Source organism: Bos javanicus, chromosome 20 (genome assembly GCF_032452875.1).
Source record: "Bos javanicus breed banteng chromosome 20, ARS-OSU_banteng_1.0, whole genome shotgun sequence".
NCBI lineage: Eukaryota > Metazoa > Chordata > Mammalia > Artiodactyla > Bovidae > Bos > Bos javanicus.
Genome location: NC_083887.1, coordinates 17,752,260 through 17,771,367, shown reverse-complemented (window position 1 = coordinate 17,771,367; position 19,108 = coordinate 17,752,260). Strand labels below are relative to the sequence as shown.

The 19,108-nt window shown below is 36.3% G+C and overlaps 1 protein-coding gene across 1 annotated transcript in view; it reads left to right on the top strand.

The window, feature by feature from the left end:
* Positions 1–19,108, top strand: part of ZSWIM6 (zinc finger SWIM-type containing 6) — a 211,835-nt gene that overhangs the window by 165,898 nt on the left and 26,829 nt on the right. The window lies entirely within an intron of this gene.

The window sequence follows — 19,108 nt, the reverse complement described above, 5'->3', positions numbered from 1 at the left end:
AAAGTAATGATCAAAATTCTCCAAGCCAAGCTTCAACAGTATTTGTACCATGAACTTCCAGATGTTCAAGCTGGTTTTAGAAAAGGCAGAGATCAAATTGCCAACATCTGCTGGATCATCGAAAAAGCAAGAGAATTCCAGGAAAACATCTACTTCTGCTTTGTTGACTATGCCGAATCCTTTGACTATGTGGATCACAATAAACTGGAAAATTCTGAAAGAGATGGGAATATCAGACCACCTGATCTGCCTCTTGAGAAACCTATATGCAGGTCAGGAAGCAACAGTTAGAACTGGACGTGGAACAACAGACTGGTTCCAAATAGGAAAAGGTGTACGTCAAGGCTGTATATTGTCACCCTGCTTATTTAACTTATATGCAGAGTACATCATGAGAAACACTGGGCAGGAAGAAGCACAAGCTGGAATCAAGATTGCCGGGAGAAATATCAATCACCTCAGATATGCAGATGACTCCACCCTTATGGCAGAAAGTGAAGAACTAAAGAGCCTCTTGATGAAAGTGAAAAAGGAGAGTGAAAAAATTGGCTTAAAGCTCAACATTCAGAAAACTATGATCATGGCATCTGGTCCCATCCCTTCATAGCAAATAGATGGAGAAACAGTGGAAACAGTGGCTGACTTTATTTTTAGGGGCTCCAGAATCACTGCAGATGGTGGCTGCAGACATGAAATTAAAAGACGCTTACTCCTTGGAAGAAAAGTTAGGACCAACCTAGACAGCATATTAAAAAGCAGAGACATTACTTTGCCAACAAAGGTCTGTCTAGTCAAGGCTATGGTTTTTCCATTAGTCATGTATGGATATGAGAGTTGGATTATAAAGAAAGCTGAGCACTGAAGAATTGATACTTTTGAACTGTGGTGTTGGAGAAGACTCTTGAGAGTTCCTTGGACGGCAGGGAGATCCAACCAATCCATCCTCAAGGAAATCAGTCCTGAATGTTCATTGGAAGGGCTAGTGTTGAAGCTGAAACTCCAATACTTTGGCCACCTGACGCGAAGAGCTGACTCATATGAAAAGACCCTGATGCTGGGAAAGATTGAAGGTGAGAGGAGAAGGGAATGACAGAGGATAAGATGGTTGGATGGCATCACCGACTCAAAGGACATGGGTTTGGGTGGACTCTGGGAGTTGGTGATGGACAGGGAAGCCTGGCGTGTTGCCGTCTGTTGGGTCACAAAGAGGCGGACATGACTGAGCGACTGAACTGAACTGAGCGCTGTCAAGTCAGAGGGAATGGGAATGCTACATTGTAATTAGATGAGGGCCCCGGGTTATCCAGGAACCTTATCCAGGATACCAGTTAGCTGATTTGAAATATCTGTTTTATGTTCTTATGTTCGTTCTTGACCACAGAAGAAGTGGTTATTCTACTTCAGTCTTTTCTCAGAGCCTGGTTAAATGATAACTAGTTGTATGCCCTTATGCTGTTTGACCTAAGTAATCTCAAAAACTCTTTACAATGTCTCTGAGGCTTTATTTTGAAATTTCCCCAGAAGTACTTTAGTGAGTTGGGAACTAGCATACTGCATTTCAAGTAAAGAGAATGTTTTTACCAGTTAAATTTATTTTCCAAACATGGGTTACTAACATATTAAGCCTGAAGTGTACTGAGAACGATACCATAATTAGGGTCAACAATTTTTGTGTGGTCTGACCAAAGAAATTTTGTGACTACAGTTTTGCTAGCACAACTAATTATGCCAGTGATCTTCTATTTGTGACTGCAATTAGGCATTTCATGGCCCCTAAATAAGTATAATTAGTTAATTGGATCATGCATGAAATTCTATCCTCTTGTAATAGCCTTGAGAACAAAAATAAATATGATAAATATTATGAATTGTTTTATAACTATGGAACCCTGGGAAATACTAAAAGTGATTGTCTTACTTTGTCTACTAGTATTTCATAAGAATAAACATATTAAAAAGTAGAAATTAAATTTTCCATATGAAAGTCTTCGTTTTCCACCTTTGAGACAGAGGAAGAAGGGAATCTTCCTTCCTGGCCTTTCTTCTCATCTTTAGAGAAGTGGTGTTGATTGCCCTGCCGCTTTGTCCCCTGCTTCTTACTGCTGCTGTCCCTGTGTTCTCTCTAATACCATTATGCATAATATCTTCTGGAAAATACCTGGAATTCCAAAATGTCTTTTATAGAAAATGTCTAGCTTTCACATTAATTACTAACTTGATTTGCATATTAACAAAAACTCATGAAGTAGAACTTTAAAAACAAGTTTTATTGTCTGTGGGAAATAGCAGGAGATAGAGAATGGCCAGCTGACTTATTCAGTCACATATCATAGTGCTCCACCCAGCAATACACCAGCAGGCAAAGAGCACACTCAAGTCACAAGTGCATTCTCCCAGAAATGCTGGTGTGAGTCCACTCTAAGAGGCCTCGAATAGTACATCATCATATTTTCAGAGATATGACTTGAATAATCAATCTTGAATTGTAAGTTGAACTCTTGATTGTTTATCTGCTGTTTTAATCTGCAGTGAAATTACTTATTTGCTATGCCTGTCAGTCCTGAAAAATGCAGAGTTTTCATTTGTTTAATTAGACCTTTTTAGATGGACCTGTGTAAGTTTTCATTGGGTATGATTCTGTATATGCAACAGGTTGTAAGTTTGTAAGAATATAGTTAAAGTACAGGGTTTATTAGTTGTACATTTAAGACTACCTCATAACTTTCAACAATAGTATACCATTTGTATTATACTGCTAAAATATTAGGAGTGGATCAATGATTCTGTCAAAAGACTAAAATCATTAATCTTAGAATTCATATATGCTAATTGCACATAGCAAGCCTCGCTTACAGAGGTGCTTTTTGACCATGTGTCTGGGCAGAAGGCTAAACACCATAGTATTTAAGAATGTTAGTTTTAGGGGCATGTGGGCCCTAGTTATAAACCCTGGCTCCTGTCTTTAATAGTAGCACTCCATTTCTACTTGTCTCTGAACCTCCATTTAGTTATTTGCAAAGTGAGTCTTTCTGTGAGGGTGAAATGTGATAATGTATGTAAAATAGTTCTCACAGGGTTCGTGTGAAGTGTTTTCAATACATGGCAGCAGCAAGTGGATCAGTAAAGATGCCGTTCACTTTTAGAAATATGTTAGCTGAAGTAGATGAAGTGATCTTTGTACCCTAAAGACAGACATTGTAAAACTAAATGTAGTTTTACATTAATAAATACATTTACTCTATTTGGAAACTTAACACGTGTAACATGATATTGTTAGGATTTTTCTTGAAGGGATAGAAATTAACATACAAATCAGCACTTAATATTGTGTGTTGGGATACCTTTTATGCATAGTGACTTTTTTGTTTTTGCTTAATTCGCAGCTCTTTTCTTACGTTGAGTGGTTTGTTTGGATTTGATAATTGTAACTAACAACATTCTCATACCCACTGGTAATACTTTTCCATTTTGTAATCTAGCAGAGTTATTTCCTGGTAATTGTGATAGATTACAGTGGCCACAGATGCTTTGCTACTCTCTCATTGAGATATGGGGTCTGTGTTTTCTCATTTTTGTAGATGTTTGATCAACAAAATATGACATTAGATGTTTGGGGCAGTTTCTGGGCCCAGTCCTGAAGTGTCTGGCAGTATCTACTTACTGTCTCTTAAAAGGTTCTATCCTAAAGCCCTGAGAAACAAATGCAATATTGTAAAGTAAAAAAAAAATAATAATAATAAAAATTAAAAAAAAAAATCTGGCTATCATGAGGCTGCCATGCTATGAGAAATCCCACACTGTCCACATAGAGAGGCAGTGTTGGGGCACAGGAAAAGTAAGAGGATTTCTGACCTACAGAACCATGAGATATAATGATACATTGTTATATTAAGCCATTAAGTTTAGGGTAGTTTTTTTACATAGTATTAGATAACCAGAACGTGATTCTGTATCTTACGATACTTCACCCTGCTTCTTTTGGTTATCCTCCAAATACCAAATATCTCTAGCAGTGTAGAGTAAAATAATGTGTAAAAACAAAGTTCTGTTATTTCAGTTAACTTCATCCCTTGCATTGGAGTAAGTCGGGTGTTTGTCAAAATTGAATCTGTATTACTAGTAAATAGTGTGAAACAATCCTAGAGTATTGTACATCTCCATTTTTAATACTTTTAAGGTATTTTTCCCTCACCTTCATGTTCTTCTTACACCAAATTTCACTTGGTTTGGCTTCCAGGTTTTCCTTCTCCAAAAATAAGAATCTGGGTTCTGATAACGTTTGAGTTCCCATAAAAGACTGGAGCCCTAGCACTGACACTGTAAAGGAGGCAGGGTGAGCTGCAAGTATGGGCCAAGATGCTAAGGAAAGATGGGGAGGGGAAGGGTGGCTGAGGGAAGAATGCCCAGACTGCACTCCATGCCCATCCTTTGGCATGATGTTGTCACGGGCAGAGAAAATGTTATAGAACCCTGTAGCGTTGGGAATCGGTTTAAAAAAGGCCTCCTCTGTTCATGTAGTCAAGGATAAAATTACCAAAGCATCTCAGATCTCTAAGTGACTCTGCACAAGAACCTGTTATGATTAGCCTAAATGTTTAATGTCACTGATACCTTGTTTGTCTAATATGCTCTTAATTGTTTTATTTTACTAAATGTAGAAATATTTAAGGGTGTTCAGAGAATCACAAGTGGAGTCCTTCAATCCTGTTTTCATCTTTTGAGTCTCAATTTCCACAACATCAAAGTCGTCTACACTGAGGTTTGCTGGAGTGCACCTTTTGGTGCTGAGTAGAGCTCTGCATTTTCAGAACATTTCTGCACATATTAGTATAAATAGCTCTACAAGTAGGTAGAAATTATTACCCTGTTGTTTAATCAGGGACTGCCACCACAGAGAGACAGAGTGGTCTTGCCCAAGGTCTTGTGGCTGGTAATCCATATCTTGTCCTCTCCAGATCAAAGTTTGTTGATCAAACATTTCTTCTGGTTGGAAATGTAAAACACTGGATATGTGGGACAAAATGATGGTTGTACATCGAAAATTTGATAGACAAAACTGGCCTTCAGGTCATTTAGAATTCATTAATTCTTGTTACCCTCTTTTGCTGGAAGCATGTGTGCTTGTCCATTGACAGTGTGACTGATGAAATACAAAAGCAACTAAAAAGGCCTTTGTGAGGATTTGTCATCTGCCGCTGTGTTTCTGTCCTTGTTATTTGCCTGTTTGGGTCAGTATAGGATGTAAACAGATTTAAGACCACCAAATGGTTTGGAACCATTCACCTTGTGCAAAAAAAAAGGTCTTGTTTTCCTTCATCTCAAGGGAGCTGCCTTTCCTCACTGTGCTTTACTTTGGCTTGTAGATTACAGTGCATCTTTTTGCTGAGATCACTGAGTGCAGATTAGGTGGAGTAGTGGAAAGGAGAGTAAAAGCATGCTGGGTGGTGGAGAAGATACTGAACTAGAGCTGAAATGTGCCATGGATAATTCAGAAACTGAATGATGCACACACCGGTGATTTGATAATTGCTTTTATATACTTTGAGGCATTGAAGCTAGGAAGGCAATTTAAAAGTATTGAATTTGTTTTCATTGTAATTCATAGCAAATAATTAAGTGTCCTTTGTGAAAGAACCAGCAATACTTTCTAGATGCTGGGTTGTCTGCTAGGTGCTGAAAATGCTAAGTTTCGCTGAGTTCTCTGTCCTGTTTTTGGTTGAGTCCTTTAAAGAGGCTTTATATTTCTGAGGGACAGCAGAATGAAGTGTTTAATCATCAAAGAGCTTTATTTTTAAAGCTACAACTGTTTCAGGAGTGTGTTGGAAGGGAAGGAGATAAATGCTCAAAGTGGGACCCTAAATTAATAAAATTTGGCGGATGACTTACTCAATTTGGTTAACTTGGTTATTAAGGCTAATTACAGCTTTTGTAGTGGTGACTGTTTAGATAAAAGACCGTATCTATTATAGCTCTGAACCTGAATCTAACATTAAGAACATTCTTTCAAGATGAAACCTCTCTTTAGGGAGGTGAACAATAAAAGAATGTAACTGGCAATTTAATAAAGGCTTGGCTTTAAAATTTTTTTTCTCATTCTGCAATGGAAATTTTCTTATTAGAGAACTGTAAGCATGAAAATCTAGTTTTATAGCTATAACTTTTCCTCGAATCATAGAAATCATTGTTGAAAGTTTTCAAGAGTATTTAACGTTTTGTTTTTAAGATCTTGTAATCCGTTTGCATTTTAGTTTTCTCATCTTTAATGTAGGTGTATTATTTCTGATCATAAAGGATTATTGTCGTAAGTTAATGAAAAACATTTGTAAAGCCCTTAATATAGGGCCTATAGCACATGATAGGCACCCAAGAATTGGTGACTATTAGTGATAATGATGATTATTTAATTAAAGTTGTAATTGGTATTCCTACATTTATTGCCTCAAAGGAACTTTTTTCAAAGCGGAACTGTATGCTTTGTCAGTATTGTGCTAGCTTCTATAAACTCTGAGTTTTCACCAAATGAAAGTGAAGCTCATTGGATCCTTATCACCTTGTCACATCATTCATAGGCAAGTCAATCAGTCCTTCAGCATTGTACACATTGATTAGTACTTTCTTAATTTTATCTTTGCGTTACTTCAGAAAAACCACACAGTGCTTAGGATAAATTTGGTTTTTGATTCTATTTTTAAAACTTTGTATTGTACTTATATCTTTAAAAAGAAAAAGAAATTGAGTGTGAAAAACAGTAGATTTGAGATACATATATATGTTAAGACATATAACTTTTGGTTTTAATTCAAAATTAACTCTATCTTCTACTTTTATTTGGCATGTGGGTGCTTTTAAGCCGATTTCCAAAATAAATTACAGTTCACACAGGTGGAAAGAAATACAGAATTCTAAAATTACAAAATAGGCACATTAAAAATAAATAAACTCATTTTGGATAGACATTTACATCATGTTATTTGTCAGTATTAATTTACTTGGTTGCCCTTTTACACATGACCTTGATTCTTTACTAACAACCTGATAATGAAATTTCTAGTCTTATAACACATCTTTCAGAGCAGTTTTTTTTTGTTTGTTTGCTTTAATTTCTTCTTTTTTTGATTGGAGGATAATTGCTTTACAATGTTGTGTTGGTTTCGCTATACAACAGTGTGAATCAGCCATAAGGATACCTATGTCCCCACCCATTTGGACCTCCTTCCCACCCTCCCTGTCCTACCCCTCAAGGTTGTCACGGAGCACCAGGTTGAGCTTCCTGTGTTAAACAACAACTTCCCACTGCTATCTATTTTAGAGCAACTTTTTTATTTTAGTTTTATCTGATGTTCATTTAAGAGTAGTAGAATTATAATATTAAAACACATCTTGGCAGAAAGATATGAAAAGTTCTTAATTCTGAAACATTAATTTCATTTTTAAAGAAAATTTTATGATTTAGAAAATGAATTCAGTATAGCTTTAGAGATAGAAATGCTAAGTTTTGATCCAGTATATAGCATTCATTAGATTTAATTATTACCATGTATCTTTTTGTGTTTGTATTGTTATGTTGTCCATCAGTTCAAAATCTAAAGCCTGGTAAAGTTGTATCTCATTTTCCAGTGGGGTGCCATAGGGAAAGCTGTCACTTACAGGTTCTTTAGATACCATTTTGATTTGTCCCTTGCTTTGTGACAGTGTGGTCATGTTTTATGTAGTCATGTTTCATTTGAAGCTGATTTTTCTGGTTCTTAGCACGGGAAATGCATACAGTTAATAAGATACCGATGTCCATTGACTTGTAGAGAAATCCTGCAGAGAGGACACTCATAACTAGGACTTTGCATACCAAGAGATAAAATTGTTTGATCTGTATATTAATTAGCAATTTTAAAATATTTTTTGTTACATACAGTAAAATTCTTAACTATATTGTAAAATAGATGCTTTAACTGGAGCACGTATTACACCTGACATTTTTAGTGTGCAATTTTGAGTTTAGACAAAAGCATAGAGTCATATGATCAGTGAAGATGTGGAATGCTTATATCGCCTCCCAAAATTCCCTCACACCATTTTTTTTTATAATCAATTCATCACCTGCCCCCTGTCCTTAGCATTGGTAGTCTACTCTGTTCCTTTAGTTTTGCCTTCTCCAAAGTGTCATATAAATGGAATAATAAAGTGTGTGTACTTGTGTGTGCACTTATATACACTTTTGATTCTGGCTTCCTTCATTTAGTATAGTGCATTTGAGTTGTTATGTGTTTTTCAATGGTCTGTTTCTTGTTGCTAAGTAGTATTATGTTATATGAATATACCAAGTTTGTTCTTCCATTCACCAGTTGAAGGACATTCAGGTTGTTGACAGTCTTTTGCATTTACAAATAGAACTGCTGTAGACATTCTTGTAAAGTTTTTATGTGAACCTAAGTTTTCGTTTCTCTTGGGCAAATCCTGAGAGGTAGGATTGCTGGGTCGTATGCTAAATGTTTAATTTAATGAGAAACTACTGAACCATATTCCAGGACACCTATATCATTTTGCACTCACAGCAGCAATTATGAGCATTGTTGGCCATCTGCATGTCTTCTTTGGAGAAATACCTAGTCAGTTCTTCTACCCATTTTTTAATCAAGTTGTTTGTTATATTTATGTTGAGTTGTATGAGCTGTTTATATATGCTACCTATTAACCCCTTACTGATCTTATCATTCGTAAATATCCTGTTGCATTCAGTAGGTTGTCTTCTTGTTTTGTCAGTGGTTTCCTTTGCTGTGCAAAAACTTTGAAGTTCAGTTAGGTCCCATTTGTTTATTTTTGCTTTTATATCCTTTGCTTTAGGAGAAAGATCTCCCTAAAAATACTGCTATGATTTATGTCAAAGAATGTTCTGCCTGTATTTTCCTCTAGAAGTTTCATGGTTTCCAGTCTTACATTTAGGTTTTTAATCCATTTTGAGTTTATTTTTGTATATGGTGTTAGAGAATGTTCTGATTTCATTCGTTTACATATAGCTGTCTAGTTTTCCAAGCACCAGTAACTGAAGAGACTGTCTTCTCTACGTTTTATATTCTTGCCTCCTCTGTTGTAGAGTGATTGCCCATAAGTGCATAGGTTTTATTTCTGGACTCTCTACTCTGTACCATTGATCTGTGTGTCTGGTTTTTATATCAGTACCATGCTGTTTTGATTACTGTAGCTTCATAGTATAGTCTGAAGTCAGGGATTATGTTGGCTATTTGGGGTCTTTTGTGTTTTTATACTAAAGCCATTGGAATTGTGATAGGGATTGCATTAAATCTGTAGATTGCCTTTGGGAGTATAGTCATTTTAACAATATTAATTCTTCCAATCCAAAAACATGTTCTGTCTTTTCATCAGTTTGTATCATCTTCAGTTACTTTTACTAGTATCTTACAGTTTTCCAAGTACATGTCTTTTCCCTCTTTAGTGAAAGTGGTAGTCGCTCAATCTCGTCCGGCTCTTTGCAGCCCCACGGACTATAGCCCGCTAGACTCGTCTGTCCATGGAATTCTCCAAGCAAGAATACTGGAGTGGGTAGCCATTCCCTTCTCCAGGGGAGCTTCTCGACCCAGGGCTGGGGAGACCTCCAATTTTTTTTTCTTTAAATTGCTTGGTTATTCTCTATCTGTTTTTGTCAGTTATGTACACAGACGCCTGCTGGGGTTTTGAGTAGGGTTATGTTGATTCTTTACCATCTGAGCCGTGAGGGAAGTCCTTTTTACATCTTTAGGTAGATTTATTCCTAGATATTTTATTCTTTTTGATGTGACAGTAAATGAGACTGCTTCCTTCATTTCTCTTTCTGATAGTTCATTGCTAGTGTATAGAAATGTAGCAGGTCTGTATAATAATTCTGTATGCTGCAGCTTTTCTGAATTCATTGTTGAGCTCTAGTAGTTTTCTGGTGATATCCTTAGGATTTTTTATTTATAGTATCCTGTCATCTGCAACAGTTTCCCTTCTCATAATGATTAATGATGTTTAGCATGTTTTCATCAGCAGTTTTCCATCTGTGTATCTTTTTAAAAAATTTACATATGTATTTTTGCTGGGTCTTCATAGCTGCGTGCGGGCTTTTTCTAGTTGCAGCAAGTAGAGACTACTCTCTAGTTGCAGTGTGCGGGTTTCTCATTGTGGTGACTTCTGTTCTAGAGTGGGGCTCCAGGGCACATGAGCTTTGGTAGATGTGGCATGTGAGCTCCAGAGCAAGCTTAGTAGTTGTGGCACGTGGGCATAGTTGCCCCACAGCATGTGGAATCTTCCTGGACCAGGGATTGAACCCATATCCCTTGCATTAGCAGGTGGGTTCCTAACCACTGGACCACCAGGGAAGTCCTCAAACATCTTCTTTAGTGAAGTGTTTTTTTCCAATTTTTTTTGCCCATTTGTACTAGAATTACTTATTTTCTTGATGAGTTTTGAGCAGATTTTACATACTCTAGATATAAGTTCTTTGTCAGATATATGATTTGCACATATTTCTCCCCATCTGTGGCTTGTCTTTTCATTCTCTTTGTATTGTTTTTTTGTAACACAAAAAGTTTTAATGTTGTTGAAATCCACTTGATAAATTTTATCTTTCATAAGTATGCTTGATATTTATGTAAGATTATCTCTGCCTAGTCCTAAGGTCACAACAGTGTTTTCCAGAAGTTTTATGGTTGTGCTTCCCAGGTGGTGCTAGGGGTAAAGAATCCACCTGCCGTGCAGAAGACACAAAAGATGCAGGTTCAATCCCTGGTCAGGAAGATTCCCCTGGAATAGGAAATGGCAGCCCACTCTAGTATTCTTGCCTGGAAAACTCCATGGACAGAGAAGCCTGATGGACTGCAGTCCATGATCCATTTTGAGTTGATTTTTAGTAAGTTAATTGAGTTAATTTTTTAACAAACTGTGTATTATAGATTTTTTTTAAAATTTTTATTTTATTTTTAAACTTTACAATATTGTATTAGTTTTGCCAAATATCGAAATGAATCCGCCACAGGTATACCTGTGTTCCCCATCCTGAACCCTCCTCCCTCCCCATACCCTCCCTCTGGGTCATCCCAGTGTACCAGCCCCAAGCATCCAGTATCGTGCATCGAACCTGGACTGGTGACTCGTTTCATACATGATATTATACATGTTTCAATGCCATTCTCCCAAATCTCCCCACTCTCTCCCTCTCCCACAGAGACCATAAGACTGATCTATACATCAGTGTCTCTTTTGCTGTCTCGTACACAGGATTATTGTTACCATCTTTCTAAATTCCATATATATGTGTTAGTATACCTTATTGGTGTTTTTCTTTCTGGCTTACTTCACTCTGTATAATAGGTTCCAGTTTCATCCATCTCATTAGAACTGATTCAAATGTATTCTTTTTAATGGCTGAGTAATACTCCATTGTGTATATGTACCACAGCTTTCTTTATCCATTCATCTGCTGATGGGCATCTAGGTTGCTTCCATATCCTGGCTATTATAAACAGTGCTGCGATGAACATTGGGGTACACATGTCTCTTTCCCTTCTGGTTTCCTCAGTGTATATGCCCAGCAGTGGGATTGCTGGATCATAAGGCAGTTCTATTTCCAGTTTTTTAAGGAATCTCCACACTGTTCTCCATAGTGGCTGTACTAGTTTGCATTCCCACCAACAGTGTAAGAGAGTTCCCTTTTCTCCACACCCTCTCCAGCATTTATTGCTTGTAGACTTTTGGATCGCAGCCATTCTGACTGGCGTGAAATGGTACCTCATAGTTGCACATTATAGATTTAAGTACATTTTATGTGAATATCCACTTGTTGTAGCACTAGTTATAAAAAGAATTATCTCTTCTTCATTGAATTGGCTTTGAACCTTGAATTGATGTTTACAATGATATATGTACTTGTTATTTCACAGTCATGTACTCTCTTGATTACTCTTAATTTTTTAAAAGGTCTCAGAATCAGGTGCTGGGGAGACCTCCACATTTTTTATTCTTGAAATTGTTTGGTTATTCTCTGTTTTTGTATGTACACAGATGCCTGCTGGGGTTTTGAGTAGGGTTATGTTGAACATATAGATCAATTTTCTTTTCCATGTATTTCTTAATTAGATTTACTAATATTTTGTTGCAGTGTTTTATTTTATTTATGTAATCATATTGGTGTTTTTTTGGGGGGGGCCTGGTAATATCAGGGCAATGCTGGCCTCATAATATAAATTGAAAACCATTCCCTTTCTTCTGTTTTCTAGAAGATATTTTATAGAATTGGTGTTATTTCTTTCTTTACTGTTTGGTAGAATTTTCCAGGGAAACATCTAGACCTGCATTGTTGGAGTTTTTAATTTAAAGCTATAGTGATTATTATTTTTCTTGAGAGAACTGTGATAGTTTGTGATTTTTCAAGGAATTTGTCCATTTCATCTAATAGAATTTATGGTCATAAAGTTGTTCATAGTATTCCTCTATGAACCTTTTTAAGGTCTCTAGGATCTTCAATGATGTACCCTTTTTTTATTCCTGATACTCATAGTTTGTCTTCTCTGTTTTTTAGTCAGACTGATTACAGTCTGACTTCATTAATCTTTTTAAAGAACTAGCTTTTGGTTTCATTAAACAAAATTTAGGGGGTGGTTTTCCATTTATTGATTTCTAATCTGCTGTTTTCTTCCTTCTGCTTGCTTTGGCTTTGATTTCTCATTCTATTTCTAGTTTCTTAAGTTGGATATTTAGATTATTGGTTTGAATCTTCTTTCCTTTTCCAATATAAGCATTTAATACTGTAATTGTCTTTCTAAACTCTTTATAGCCATACATCACAAATTTTGAAATATTTCGTTTGCATTTTCATTCAGAACAATGTATTTTCTGTTTTCTTCAGTGATTTCTTTTACTCATTAATTATTTAGAAGTGTGTTAATTCCCAGATACTTGGGGATTTTTCTGAATATCTTCCTGTTACTGATTTATACTTTGTATAGTTTCATTTCTTGAATATTTGTCAACATTTGTTTTATGGCCCAAAGTATGGACTATGAATGTTCTGTGCATAAATGTTGTAAATATTCTCTGTGCATTTTAGAAAATATAGGGTTTAGTTTTGTTTTTTCTCTACTGATGTTAAGTGGCATGTCTGTAAATGTCAATTAGATTGTTGTTGATAGTGTTATTTTAAGTGTTCTTTATTCTTGCTAATTTTCTGTCTACTAATTCTATTAGTTATTGGGAAAGAAGTATTGAGATCTCCAAATACATTTGTGGATTTATTTATTTCTCCTTTCAGCTCTGTCGGTTTTTGCTTCATATACTTGGAAGTCTTAATGTTAGGTGCAGCATCCTCATTTAGGATTGTTACGGTTTTAGGGGAACTGACCCTTCTATCATGCTGTGTTTCACTTTATCTGGTGTAGTACTTCTTGTTCCAGAGTCTACTTTGTCTGATAATAATATGGCACTCCAACTTTATTTTGCAAGTGTTTACATAGTGTATCTTTTCCCATCCTTTTCCATCTAATTTATCTATGTCATTTTATTTGAAGTGGGTTTTCTAGTACACAGCATAGAGTTAGGTCTTATATGTTTTTTGTTTGTTTGTTTTAGGTCTTGTTTTTTTAATCTGATTTTATCATCTCTTTAATTGGTATGCTTAGATGATTTACATTTAGTATAATTATTGATGTGGCTCAATTTAGGTCTATCATTTAATCATTTATTTGCTGTAGCCTCTCTGTGTTCCTTTGTTCCCTTTCTCCTTCCTTCTCTCCTTTGGATTATTTTTTAAAGTTTTTTATTATTATTTCATTTAAATTTATCTATCACCTTTTTTTTTGTATTTCTTTGTATTTTTAAAAATGATTTATTTAGTATTACAAGAAAAATACCTAACCTTAAACTGTTTATTTTGAGTTTCTATTTTGCCACTCAGAGTAGAATGTAGAATCTAACACTCACATAGGTCCCTTTGCTTGCCTCCTTCATGTTACAGGTTTCATGTATTTTACGTCTGTGCTCAGTCACTTCAGTGGTGTCCGACTCTTTATGGCCCTGTGAACTGTAGCCATCCAGGCTCCTCTGCTCATGGAAATTTCCAGGCAAAAATGCTAGAGTGGGTTGCCACTTTCTACTCCAGAGGATCTTCCTGACTCAGGGATCAAACCCCCGCATCTCTTGTATCTCTTGCATTGGCAGGCAGATTCTTTACCATGCATAGCTCCACCATACATCTACATACATTTAAAACACTGCAAGATAATGTTCATGGTTTTGCTTTTAATAGTCCTACTTATCTTAAAGAACTTAAAAAGGCAAAAATACTCCATTTTATTTACTCAGGTTTTATGTTTCTGTTGTGATCCCTTTATTCCTATAGTTCCAAGTTTCCCTTTAGTGTTATTTCTCTTCAGCCTGAAGAACTTGCGTTAGCATCAAGTCTCATAAACAATATATGTTGTTAGTTTTTCCTGATCTGACAGTGCCTTCACTTCACCACCATACATGAATGATATTTTGCCAAGTCTGGGTTGATATTTATATTTCTTTTAACACTTTAAAGATATTGTTCCACTGTCTTCTGTCCTGTATAATTTCCAATGAGAAATCACTAATTATTTGAGTCATTCTGCTTTATACAGTATTTCATTTTTCTGTGACTGCTTTCAGTGTTTTATCTTTGGTTTTCGGTGATGTTAATTATCACTGGGCATGGATTTGAGTTTATGCATTTTTTTGGTTAGCTCAGCTTCTTTGATCTGTAAATTCCTAACTTCAGTTTTGGGACATTTTCAGTAATTATTTCTTTTAAGTTTTTCTGTATCTATGTCTCATCTTCTTTGGCTCTCCAGTAATACAAATGTATTCAAATGCTTTTGAACGGTGGTGTTGGAGAAGACTCTTGAGAGTCCCTTGGACTGCAAAGAGATCCAACCAGTCCATTATAAAGGAGATCAGTCCTGGGTGTTCATTGGAAGGACTGATGCTGAAGCTGAAACTCCAATACTTTGGCCACCTCATGCAAAGAGTTGACTCATTGGAAAAGACTGATGCTGGGAGGGATTGGGGGAAGGAGGAGAAGGGGACGACAGAGGATGAAATGGCTGGATGGCATATTCACTTCTGTCAATAGTGTTTACCTTCCTTGGTGGCTCAGATAGTAAAGTCTGCCTGCCGCTCTGGAGACTCATGTTCAATCCCTAGGTCCGGAAGATTACCTGGAGAAGGAAGTGGCAACCCACTCCAGTATTCTTGCCTGGAGATCCCATGGGTGGAGGAGCCTGGCAGGCTGCAGTCCATGGGGTTGCAAAGAGTCGGACATGACTGAGCCACTTCACTTTCTTTCTTTCTTTTCATCTGATGGAGCATAATTATAATGGTTGCATAAAGTCTCTGATAATTCTAACATCTGGTTCATTGTTTTTCCCTTTGGAATTGATCACATTTCCCTTTTTTCTTTTAAACCAAGTAATTTTGGATCCTGAATATTTTAAATATTATAAGAGTCAAGGTCCTATTATAATCCTCCAGAGAAATTTTTTTTTTTTAAGCACACAATCAGTTAGATATATTAAGACCACGAGTTTCACCTTCTTGGGGTGATGTTCTGCTGCATTGGTTCAGTCTCAGGCACATGAGGTATGAGAATACTTGTGCCTATTTCTGTACCAGATATCCAAGGGTCTCCTTGTCTAGTTTCTGAGTGGCAGGGGGGTTTCCCTTTTCGCAATCAAGTTTTATTTCCATAAACCACTTGCTGTTGTTTATTTTTCAGCTTTTTGTACTTTTTTTTATTACTGTTTTTTAAACTTCATCCAGTTTTTAGTTGTAATTATGGGAAGAGATAAGCCATAATGGGCTTTACTTCATCTTGATCCTATCACATTTTGTTTCTGATTGGCATTTTAAAATATAGAAATGTAAACTGTAAACACCTGTGGCTTAGGTTGTAGCCATGTTTATTTTCTGATATAAATATCAAACATTTTGATATAAATATCAGACATTATTTGATACTTAAAATATCAGATTTTCTAAATGAAGAACTTGCTAATTTTAAGTATGAAAGAATGTAAAGTATCTCTTTTGGACAAGCAAAAAACAAACAGATCATTGTTACCTTTATCATTCACTTGGTTAACACAACTGATTAAAATGAACACAGATTCACTTTTTCAAAGAAAAAGTGTTATGAATGGCATTGAAGTACTGGTATCTGTCTTGTTTTGAAATTAATAAAGTAAAATTTGAATTTGTTTTTTTTTTTGGCTGCACGGTATGGCTTGTAGGATCTTGCCCTTTCCCCCTGCACTGGAAGTGTGGAGACCTAACCATTGGACCACCAGGGAATTCACAAAACTTAAACTTTTAAAGCTTTTAAAACTGAAATATTTGCTTGAATTAGCTACCTTTTTGAAGAATGTAGAAAGCAGTGACAAATTTATCACTTATTCAAATTATGAGATATGCCTTCTAAATTCCTTTGAAAAACAAGTGAATGTTTTTATTGAAATATAGTTGCTTTAAAATATTGTGTTACTTTCAGGTGTATAGCAAAGTGATTTGGTTTTATATATTTATATATGTAATCAAAAATATTCATATTCCATTATTTTCCATTAAGGTATTTATAAGATATTTGACTGTAGTTCCCTGTGCTATACAGTTAAATTCATATTGTTTATCTGTTTTATATATGGTAGTGTATAAATATCAATAACCTCAGATATGCAGATATGCCACCCTTATGGCAGAAAGTGAAGAGGAACTCAAAAGCCTTTTGATGAAAGTGAAAGTGGAGAGTGAAAAAGTTGGCTTAAAGCTCAATATTCAGAAAACAAAGATCATGGCATCTGGTCCCATCACTTCATGGGAAATAGATGGGGAAACAGTGGAAACAGTGTCAGACTTTATTTTTCTGGGCTCTAAAATCACTGCAGATGGTGATTGCAGCCATGAAATTAAAAGACGCTTACTTCTTGGAAGGAAAGTTATGACCAACCTAGATAGCATATTCAAAAGCAGAGACATTACTTTGCCAACAAAGGTTCATCTAGTCAAGGCTATATGGTTTTTCCTGTGGTCATGTATGGATGTGAGAGTTGGACTGTGAAGAAGGCTGAGCGCCGAAGAATTGATGCTTTTGAACTGTGGTGTTGGAGAAGACTCTTGAGAGTCCCTTGGACTGCAAGGAGATCCAACCAGTCCATTCTGAAGGAGATCAGCCCTGGGATTTCTTTGGAAGGAATGATGCTAAAGCTGAAACTCCAGTACTTTGGCCACCTCATGCAAAGAGTTGACTCATTGGAAAAGACTCTGATGCTGGGAGGGATTGGGGGCAGGAGGCGAAGGGGACGACAGAGGATGAGATGGCTGGATGGCATCACTGACTTGATGGACGTGAGTCTGAGTGAACTCCGGGAGTTGGTGATGGACAGGGAGGCCTGGTGTGCTGCGATTCATGGGGTCGCAAGGAGTCGGACACGACTGAGCAACTGATCTGATCTGCTCTAATGTGTTAGTCCCATACTCCTAATCTATCCCTCCCTCCTCTTCCGTTTGGTAATTAAGTTTTCTATGTCTGTGAATCTGTTTCTATTTTGTAAGTTAAGTTTCTTTGTAATACTTTTTAGATCCCACGTTTAAGTGTTACCATATAGCATTTGTCTTTGTCTGACTTACTTCACTTAGTATGATAGACTCTAGGTCCATCCATGTTGCTACAAACAACAGCAATTATCTCATTGTTTTTCAATATTCTTTTGTGTGCATGTATGTATGTATTATGTAAGTATGTATATATACATGTGTGTGTGTGTGTGTGTGTGTGTGTGTGTGTGTGTATCACATCCTCTTTATCTACTCATCTGTTGATGGTTACTTAGGTTACTTCCATGTCTTGTCTATTCTTTGTATCTTTTTCAATTAGGGATTTTGTCTTTTCCAGATATATGCCCAGGAATGGGATTGCTGGATCATATATGTTAACCCTATTTTAGGGAACCTCCATACTGTTCTCCATAGTTAGTCACTCAGTCATGTCTGATGCTTTGTGACCCCGTGGAGTGTAGCCCACCAGGCTCCTCTGTCTGGAATTCTCCAGGAAGGAATACTGGAGTGAGTAGCCATTCCCTTCTCCAGGAGATCTTCCCATCCCGGCAATCAAACCCAGGTCTCCTCCACTGCAAGTGGATGCTTTACTTGAGCCTCCAGGGAACATTCTCACCAACAGAGTAGGAGGGTTCCCTGTTCTCCACACCCTCTCTAGCAAGTGTTTTTTTGTAGACCTTTAGATGACAGCCATGCTGACCCATGTGAAGTGGTGCTTCGTTATAACTCTGATTTGCATTTCTCCGAGGATTAGCAGTGCTGGAATCTCTTCACGTGCCTGCTGGCCATCTGTATGTTCTCTTTGAGGAAATGTTTACTTAGGTCTTTTGCCCATTTTTTGATTGAGATTTTTTAAAATATTGAGCTCTATGAGATAATTTATGTATTTTGGAAATTAAGCCCTTCATCGCATTGTTTGCAAATATTTTATCTGAGGCCATAGGTTGTCTTTTCATTTTAAAGCAAGTGAACTTTTGATAAATGTTGAATGGTTTCATTCACAAAAAGACAAATTTAGTGATTTCATTTATATAAAGATTAGTTACTACTTAAATCATTTAGGGAAGTATATTTAAGTAAATTTTATTTTTGAAAGATCTGTTGATATATAGATATTCATACTAATGAACAGGCATAATAAAGCTGGAAATGCTTATAAGGAGACTAGGAAATAGTTTATTGGTGTCCATTGTTAAACCTTTATGATTTTATTGTAAAAAGGTAATCTTAGGAATAAATTTACTTTTTGTACAGAAGAACCGTTTAAAGTAGTTTATTAAAGCACCCATGAATAAACTCTGCTTGTAAATGAAAGTAAGAAATTGGTCCTTAAGTTTGTATTCTGAATTGACTTTGATCCAAAATGTCACACAAGTAGGAAGATGATTAAAATCACCTTTGAAATCTCTCTCATCTTTATGTGTAACAGTATTTGGCTTCTTTGGTTCAAATTTGGGCTCTGTTGTCCTCTTTACATTGACCTCTCTATGAGATATGTTGCTTGGACTAAGGT